Source organism: Protopterus annectens, chromosome 8.part0 (assembly GCF_019279795.1).
Source record: "Protopterus annectens isolate FY-2018-M chromosome 8.part0, PAN1.0, whole genome shotgun sequence".
NCBI lineage: Eukaryota > Metazoa > Chordata > Ceratodontiformes > Protopteridae > Protopterus > Protopterus annectens.
This window is the reverse complement of record NC_056741.1, coordinates 271,048,650-271,057,880: the sequence shown is the minus strand read 5'-3', so window position 1 is coordinate 271,057,880 and position 9,231 is coordinate 271,048,650. Positions and strand designations below refer to the sequence as shown.

Genomic DNA, 9,231 nt, shown 5'->3' with positions numbered 1-9,231 from the left:
ACACATATTCTAAAATCAATTTATTACTAGAAATTAATCATATAAAAATTAATTATATACTGAAAATCCAAATACATATATGTCACATAATTTATAGCATAATGTGTCTATATAATGCTACATTACCTATGTATACCCATATTCTCATAATAAAATGTGTTATAAATACTAACAATCGTGTGTGTCTAATGACATTGTGGCAAGATGTATCCATATATAACTGCTTTACTTATGTATACCGCTATTCTTAAGAATGGGTTTGAGGGGTACTCTGTCATTAAGACCAATACCCCAATCTGCTTGTAATCGTATCGTGCTTCTGATGTCTCTGTTTTATTAACATGATCACCCCCTCTCTCATTTTCATTAACTATTTCCACTGCCATAAATTTGAAAGTGTGTGTTTCCCCATTCTTCACTATGTGTTTGGCTAAGGCATTGTTTGCATCCCTATTTTTAATACCTAAAAGATGCTCCTTTATTCTAAATCTCAGCTGTCTATTGGTCTTTCCAATGTAATAACTTGAACAAACTTTGCAAATTGCTAGGTATATAATGTGGGTTACATGACAATTCACTCTTACCTTAAAGTTATATTCTTTACCAATGTCTGGATGTTTAAATCTATTTGCTATATCTATCCATACAAATTGATTACATTTTGTGCATGGTATATTACCATAGTGCTCCGATGAACTATCCCTCTTTTGTGGACCATAGCATAAAAGTCTTTTTAGACTTTTCTGATTTTTAAAAGAGAAACTAGGTTCTTCTCCTACAATGTCTCGTATTTGAGGTTCTTGCGTTAATATGGGACAATATCTCTTGACTGTTTCTTTCATTATCTTAACATTGCTAGTATAGGTGGTAGACAATGTTAGTGTGTTTCTTTTAGTATTGACAAATTCATTATGTCCTACAGCTCCTTTGTGAAAAGTAAGGTTTTCCTTTTGTTTCCCTTAAAGATAAGGCATCATTAACTGCACTCTCTATATCTCTGTTCTTATAACCTCTTTTCTTGAATCTATCACTAAGCTCATCAAGTTCGTCATAAAATATATTTCGTTCTACTGTTAATCTGGATGCCCGAAGGGCTTGCCCTTTCACTACATTTTTAAAAACATGGTGTGGGTGCATACTTCTCCGGTGTACATAAATATTCCTATAGCACTTTTTTCAGTGTATCTTTGTCGACCATTCACCATTTAAGGTTAGTTGTACCCTACCATCAAGAAAATCCATAGTAGTAGTCGAAAACTTTAAATCGAGTTTCAAAAATTCTGTGCTCTTATTCAATGTATCATGAAATTTAATTAATTCCTGCTCTGTATCTTGCCAAAGAAAAAATAGATCATCTACATAACGTTTATAAAACATAACGTGTGGCCATTCATTACATAATATATATTTTTGTTCCCAAATAGCCATGCCTATGTTCACATAGCTATTTGCGCTGATGGTGCCCATGGCCACCCCCTCCAACTGATGATATAGCTCATGGTCAAATATCATTATATTGTTGTTCAGAATCACCTCTATTAATAAACATATTAATTCAATGTGGGTCCCTGCATGGGTTGTTTCTTTCACTAAGTATTTCCTTAACATCTTTATACCCAAAGTATTCGGTATTGAGGTGAACAAAGAATTCACATCCATGGTTACTAAAAAAATGTGGCCTTTCTTATACTAGTTCATATTAACATGTTCAAATAAGTTAACTAAAAATTGCTTGGTGTCACTCAAAATAATGATCGACTGTCTAAGTTGCTTCTCTACATGCACAGATATAGGCTCGGTGAGCCAGCCCCTCCCCGAGACTATAGGTCGGGGAGGGGGGGGGTTGGATCCTTATGTACCTTAGGAATCCCTTGTATGATGGGTATACATAACAGAAACAGGCAAGCAAAAATTGATGGTGATGCTACTCAATGCTAAAAGTCTAAATCTCAAAATGCACTCACTCAAGGCACTCCTTAAAACGGAGAACATCGATATCTGTGCACTGACTGAGACCTGGTTCAAGGCTCCAGACAGCAACCCTGCACTACCAGGCTATAACTCATACCACACTTTTCAGCCATGTAACCTGGACCGGAACACCAAAGGCAGAGGTGTGTCCATATTCATTAAGTATATCCACACCTCCAGCCTAGTTGTTCAGCATAATGCAGCCGAGGTTATCCAAGTGCAACTAACTCTGGGCAAAACTGCTTGCTACAGATCACCCACCATGCCCCAGGATTCCCACTCCTCTTTTCTTGATGTACTGGAAAATATTAGGGTTCAACCAAACACCCTAATAATTGGTGATTTCAACTACCCCACCATTAACTGGGAAAACTACTCATGTACCAACTCCTTCGCTCAACGCTTTCTGGAATTCATAAACTCCAATGCCCTGGATCAACTTATCCACACCCGTACCAGGGGCAACAATATCCTAGATCTAGTCATTACCAATATGAGTGACTGGTGTTCCACACCTGAAGTCAACACCTCATTGGTCCGATCCGACCATAAGCTAATTACCCTAGATATCCACATCCTGCCTCCAACCTCCATTAAGGAAACCATGGTAAAAAATTTCTCCAAAGCCAGCTTCATGCTTCTTAAGACAGAAGTGGTGAACTTCATGACACCCATGCAGATGGACAATACAGTTATGACTACTGAATCCTACACAATTGCACTTTATAAGCACTTACATGAGTGCATGGATCGTGCTATCCCAAACAGAACCGAGATGCTATCCTCTAAAAAAGGAAGCCAATCTGGTGGTCCCCTGCCATAAACAAACTGTACAACAGAAGAAAGAAACTCTTGCAAAAGAGAGTAAAATCCCATGAGTGGAGGAGCTCCCTGGTCAGCCTCAGTAAGAAGCTGCGATCCCTGATAAAATCCTCCAAAGCTAGTTACGAAATCAAAATTGCCACTGATTCTAAAGACAGCCACAAAGCATTGTATAGCTATGTCAAGAATCTCAATGGCAACACTCAGATCTGCTGTGAGTTAAAGCACAATGGCACTAAATATACAGACCCAACTGATATTGCCAACATCCTGGCAGATAGGTTCAGTGCTAACTTTACCCCCCTCTCACCCCCTAAAGAGCCCATCTCTATACCGGAAGAATGCAAAGTTCCTGTAATCACAGCTGCACAGGTAAAAACCACACTCTCCAAAGCCAAGAACACAGCATCCATGGGACCAGACAACATCCCAGGCTGCGTTCTACATGAACTACAGAACGGACTGGCACCCCATCTAAGTAACATGTTCAATCATAGCCTCACCTCAGGCTTTATGCCTGCTGAATGGTACACAGCAATGGTTATCCCACTCCACAAGGGGGGAGCCACCATGGACCCCGGGAACTACTGCTCCATTAGCCTGACGAGCCTGGTCTGCAAGGCCATGGAATGTATTATCATGGAACTTATAAACAAAGACATTGGTAATCTCCAAACTTTGGATCCCACCCAGTTCGGGTTTGTAAAAGGCAGATCATGTTTCCTAAACCTGATAGACTTCTTTGAAGCAGTCACCAAAGCCATAGACAAGGGTAAGGTGGTTCACACAGCCTATCTAGATCCTGCCAAGGCTTTCAACATCATCCCCCACTCTGGAATTATAGATAAACTCACTAAACTAGGTATAAATCCCTATGTCACAAGATGGGTTGCCAACTGGCTCACTGACAGAACCCACACTGTGAAAGTAGCAGATTCCAAATCCGACTTCAGACCAGTGACAAATGGAGTACCACAGGGTTCGGTCCTGGGTCCTCTCCTGCTTGGTATCTACTTCTCTGAAGTACAGGCTAACACAGAAGGTCTTTGGCTAATGAAGTTCGCAGATGACTGCAAACTAGGAGCCCTAATCAAAACACCTAACGATGTGGACATCCCACAAAAGGGCCTCACTGAGACAGATGCCTGGTGTCAAAGCCATGGCCTTAAGCTCAATGCTAAAAAGTGCATTGTCATCCCCTTTGGTAAAAACTCTGTACCCATGAACTACAACATAGGCAGTAGTATACTTAACACCGAAAGTGTGATAAGAGACCTTGGGACACAGTTGGACAGTAGTCTCTCCTTTGATAATCACATCGCCACAGTAGTCAGGAAATCCTTCTATGTGGCACACCTCATCACAAAAGTTTTCTCATCAAGAAAAAAAGAGGTCATTGTTCCCCTCTACTCACCACTCATTAGACCCATTATAGAGAACAACGCCCCTTTTGGTATGTACCTCACAAGACATCTACAACAACTGGAAAGGCTGCAGAAATACCTCACAAAGAGGATTACCGGCCTCAAACAGATGCCCAACTCCAGGTTTACTCTGTTGCATATCGCCTACTCAGAAGTGATCTCTGCCTAACATCCAAAGCTATGTCAAACCCAGAGCTGTTGGACATGCTCCACTTAAAGAAATCCCAATCCCTCCGAGCTACACGTTCTAGGGACATAACCTTGTCACCACAATAAACAGAACATGCCGGCGGGATAGATTCCTGTCCCAGAGACTTCCCATACTCTGGAATAAACTACCTATCTATATCAAACAAAGCTCCTCATTAGCACTCTTCAAGAAAAATCTTGATGATTGGATGGGAAATAGGAAATTCACCCCGGGGATCACCTCTGTGTCTCTGCTCAACAGTAGCACATGAAAATAATTTTCTTGGGTGGCAAAAGCCATGGTACCTTTTTGGCTGGGCTTGTATAGGCCCCAGGGCCGATAGCCTAGTACCTACCTATGAACCTATGAACCTATTATAGGGTGGGGTGTTACAAAAAAGTTATATAGATCATAGCTTATCCATCTATCCATTAAACAGGCATATAACAACTCAGCAACTTTGTATTTCATTATGTCCACTTTATGCATGTCAATAATGGCATATACATTCCTATCTGATAACATGGATTTCATTTTGCTATCATAAAAATGCTTATTCATTACTATAGTGGGGCCTGCTTTATCTGCCCCTTTAATTATGATGCTGTCATCACTTTGTAACAACTTTAGTTCACCTTTAGTTTAATTATTCACCTTAAATTCTGAATTTTCATTATTTAATCTAGCATGCAATTCATTTTCACATAAATTCATGAATACGTCTATCATGGGATGATTCAAAGGCATGAATGTGCTAGGTTTTTTCAAAAGATTTTTATCATAATTACGATCATCACTAAACATTAATTTTAATTGTGTATTTCTAGAAAAAGTTTTAATGTCTATGATACTGTCTGTAAGCGCCGACATTTTAGAAGGGATAAATGACAAACCTTTATTTAAAAGGCTGACTTCATCTCATATCAGAGATTTGGAAGAAATCCACACTAATTGGTCTTCCACTGAGAATGTGTCCAGTGTTTCTTCACAGTTCTTTTCTCCGGAGATTCTTGTTGGCCCTTGCGCTTGAAGTGCCCCCTGCTCACAGATCTGCCCCTCATTTCAGTTGTTTGTATATGCGGCAATTTGATAGGTAGCAGCTGAAAAGATGAGTGCACAGAAGTGGTAGAACCATTTGATTAATTTAAAACATTCATTGAGTCTTTTTCTTCAATAGATATTCCATCTGCCCTCGCCAGGTTAGATATATTGCTTCCACTTCCAACTTCTAATACTTGTGTGTTTGGCAATGTAGATATATTAGATGATAAGACAACAATCTTAGTTCTTGCGCCTAACAACTCATGTTGAATTAAAGCCATTGTCAATTTAGGTTGAATCATTGCCATGGGTTCAGTACGTCTCTCACCATTTAAGGTAGAATGTTTTTGTTCGCGTAATCTTTCTTGTGCCCTAGGCCATACAAATACATGGCCTGCCTTAAAACATTTATGGTCTCTCTCTAGTTTACTTAATTTTTATTACTACTTTATTATTTATTACTACTTTGCATCTGGGGGTCTGGTTTTAATGGGACTTAACTGTACAGATTAAACAGATATCATGGCGGCCATGTCACTAGCACCTGTGATCATCTTCCGAGCTGATGCTGATGAAGAAATAGCAGAGACTGCTCGACTCTCTTCGTATGTAAGAGTCATTGCTATTGATGATTTAGTTATGAGCACACTAGGTCCAAAATGAATGGACAAGATCCTCTTGAGTGGTGACAGTAACAAATGATGGGGCCACCATTTTAAAACCAATTGGTGTTGACAACCATGTTGCTAAAATTTTGGTTGATATGTTAAACGTTCAAGATGATGAAGTAGGAGATGGAACTGCCTCTGTAACAGTACTGGCAGCTGAATTGTTAATGGAGGCAGAAATCCATTTTGCTAGGATTAGCCATCATCAAACCATTATCTTTGGCTGGAGAGCAGCAACAAAGGCTGCAGGAGAAGCCACAAGAGAAGCTATAGTGTATCATGGGGCTGATGAGCCCAGGTTTAATGAAGATCTTATCAACATTGCAAGGACCACATTGTCTTCTTAGTTGTTAACTTTTCATAAAAATAACTTTGCTAATCTGGTAGTTCAAGTTGTCCTGTGGCTGAAAGAATTTGGTAACTTGGAAATCATTTGTATATTTAAGAGGGTTGGTGGAGTCTGATAGATTCTTATTTAGATAAAGGCTTTCTCCTTGTTAATGAAATTTGTGTTGGCCAACCTACAAGAACTGAAAATACCAAGATTCTAATTGCAAATACAAGCATGAACACAGACAAAGTTAAGATCTTCGTCTCTCATGTGAGAGTAGACTTAACTGCAAAAGTGGAAGAAATTGAATTAGCAGAGAAGGAAGAGATGAAAGAGAAGGTGGAATGCATTCTGAAGCATGGCATTAATTGCTTTATCAACATGCAGTTTATTTATAATCATCCTGAACAGCTGTTGGCCAATTCTGGTGTTATGGCTATTGAACATGAAGACTTTGCTGGTATATACGGTTTGGCTCTTGCAACAGATGGTAAGATTGCATCACCATTTGATCATTGTGAACTTGTGAAATATGGACATTGTAAACTTACTGAAGAAGTCATAATCAGGGAAGATAAGCTCCTTCACTTCTCTGGAGCAGGAATGGGTGAGGCTTGTACAATTGCTCTTTGTACAGCAGCTCAATAGATTTTTAATTGAGAAAATTGCTGTAGTAGTGCTTTAGTATTTGTAGCACAGATTTAGAATGTTAAAAAGGATTTTGTTTGCATTTAATTTTTTTTTCAAATTTTGAAGTAAATGTAGTTCCTATAGGAGAACACCTAACTGGAAAAAGAACATGTTTACGAAAACAATGGTATTTGTTTTATTTCTTAAAAGTACTTCTCTGTCTGCACTTTTAAAATCTTCCTAGTTTGGTTTACTATCATTTCAGCAATTGCACTTCACTCGAGTTATTTCTATGAAACGGAGAAACAAAAACAAAAACATTGACTGGCAAAAAGTCAAACACGGAAGTGAAGAATGTTCGAAAAACGACACAATTTGAACATTCACCACACTTCCACAACTGCTATTACTGTGCAACACACAGTAAAGAAAGTTTCTGCTGTAGTGCATTCACTGTTGTCATTTCTACATTTATTTCTTCATTCTTTCGATACTATCAAATTGGGCATTCGGACTAACATAAATTGAACAAAGTCTGATCGCCCATTTGATAGTAAACCTACTAGTTCTACCTGCTGCCTTTCTATACTGGAGCAGTTTAGTTCAGGTCATAAATGCCATTATCAAAGCTATTTCAGACTGTATAATTCATACAACGTGCCCCATAATGTTTGTTACTAAAAAGGCACCTATTATAAGTTGGGTTACTGAATTTGAGTTAAAATCTCATGTTTTTGTATGCTGTATAACTCCTGCAAACTGTGCTCTAACTCGGCTTACTGACTTTAACCACATGAAATATATACATCAGACTTGTATTGAGGAACTGCATGCCTGGTAATTGGGCCTATAGTATGTGCAATAAATTTAATCAAATAAATTATATAAATGAATAAAACATACCTACTTGTTGTATTTATTGTTTTATCAGTCTGAAGCACTGGTATTTATATACCATACGCAGGTTTAAGTTTTAGGTTGGCATCAAGCAGTTGTTGAAGTCAAGGGTATATACCCAGGAATACATTAGTTAATACGGGCATATATGGATATATTTTCTTTACCATTTGCTCCACATCTGATTAGTTGAAGGCCAAACATGAAGGTATTCAGTATTATCAACAGAGTGCTGACATTCATGTTTATAAATTTGCATCCATTCCTTCCCTGACTGTTTAGCATAAAAGCATGGGCACATGCAGAGGTGCAGACGGGTACACACACACACAACACACACACACACACACACACACACACACACACACACACACACACACACACACACACACACACACACACACACACACACACACTTTGTGTAATTCGTACTTGCTGATCAAGTTGCTTAATGATGTGTGGTGTACATTATATCTGTTAAACAATCAGAGAATGCATTTAGTCGTATGTGGCTGTTTTACTTCAGTCTTTCTTCAGTTTCTGCAGCATAGATGAACTTTTATTTGAGCATTTTTGCATACTGTACAGCTACTACAAAATAGAATGACAAGGATGAAGTGATGCAAGGACACCCCCAGTCAAAAATTCATGGGGAGTCAGCTCAGCTGATTAAACATAAAAAAAAAGGCAATGTACTACTCTGGAAGCCTATAAATTTAATGACATACATTGTTTCATGACAACAAAGTGTCCATAAACTACTTCAGGATATATAATAGGTAGTGTTTAGGATAATAACATATATGTCAACATGTCAACAGGAAAATCAAATATGAACTTATTTAAAATTGCAAAGGAAAAAAAGATAACCTATGCATTGATTTATGGCATAGGTGTAGGATAGATAAAAATGTTTTCCTAATGTCAAATATTTTGTGCAGTCAGTGGCATCTTAGTTTAACTTCATTAAAGGTACTTCTAGCCTATAATTTTATCTGATCAAATTAGTCATTATTCATACTCTCAGTGTCTGCAGTCGGGTGGCCAAGAGGATTCTTTTTTTTTTTTATGAATACCATTTTCTCCAGAATTTTAAAAATCCTGAAAGCAATTTTAAAATTTTGAGATAATACTCTAGAACAGATAACAACAGTCTAAACAGAAGAGGTTGATTAAGGTTGGCTGTTATAAAGATAGTATGGAATTAAAAAAATCAATATTCCTATGGTCAGTCATAGTTATAGATAAGAACAGTAT

The 9,231-nt window shown here is 38.1% G+C and overlaps 1 pseudogene; it reads left to right on the top strand.

Annotated features, from left to right (window-relative positions):
* Positions 1 to 5,970: 5,970 nt before the first annotated feature.
* Positions 5,971 to 7,095, top strand: LOC122808220 (annotated as a pseudogene).
* Positions 7,096 to 9,231: the final 2,136 nt, after the last annotated feature.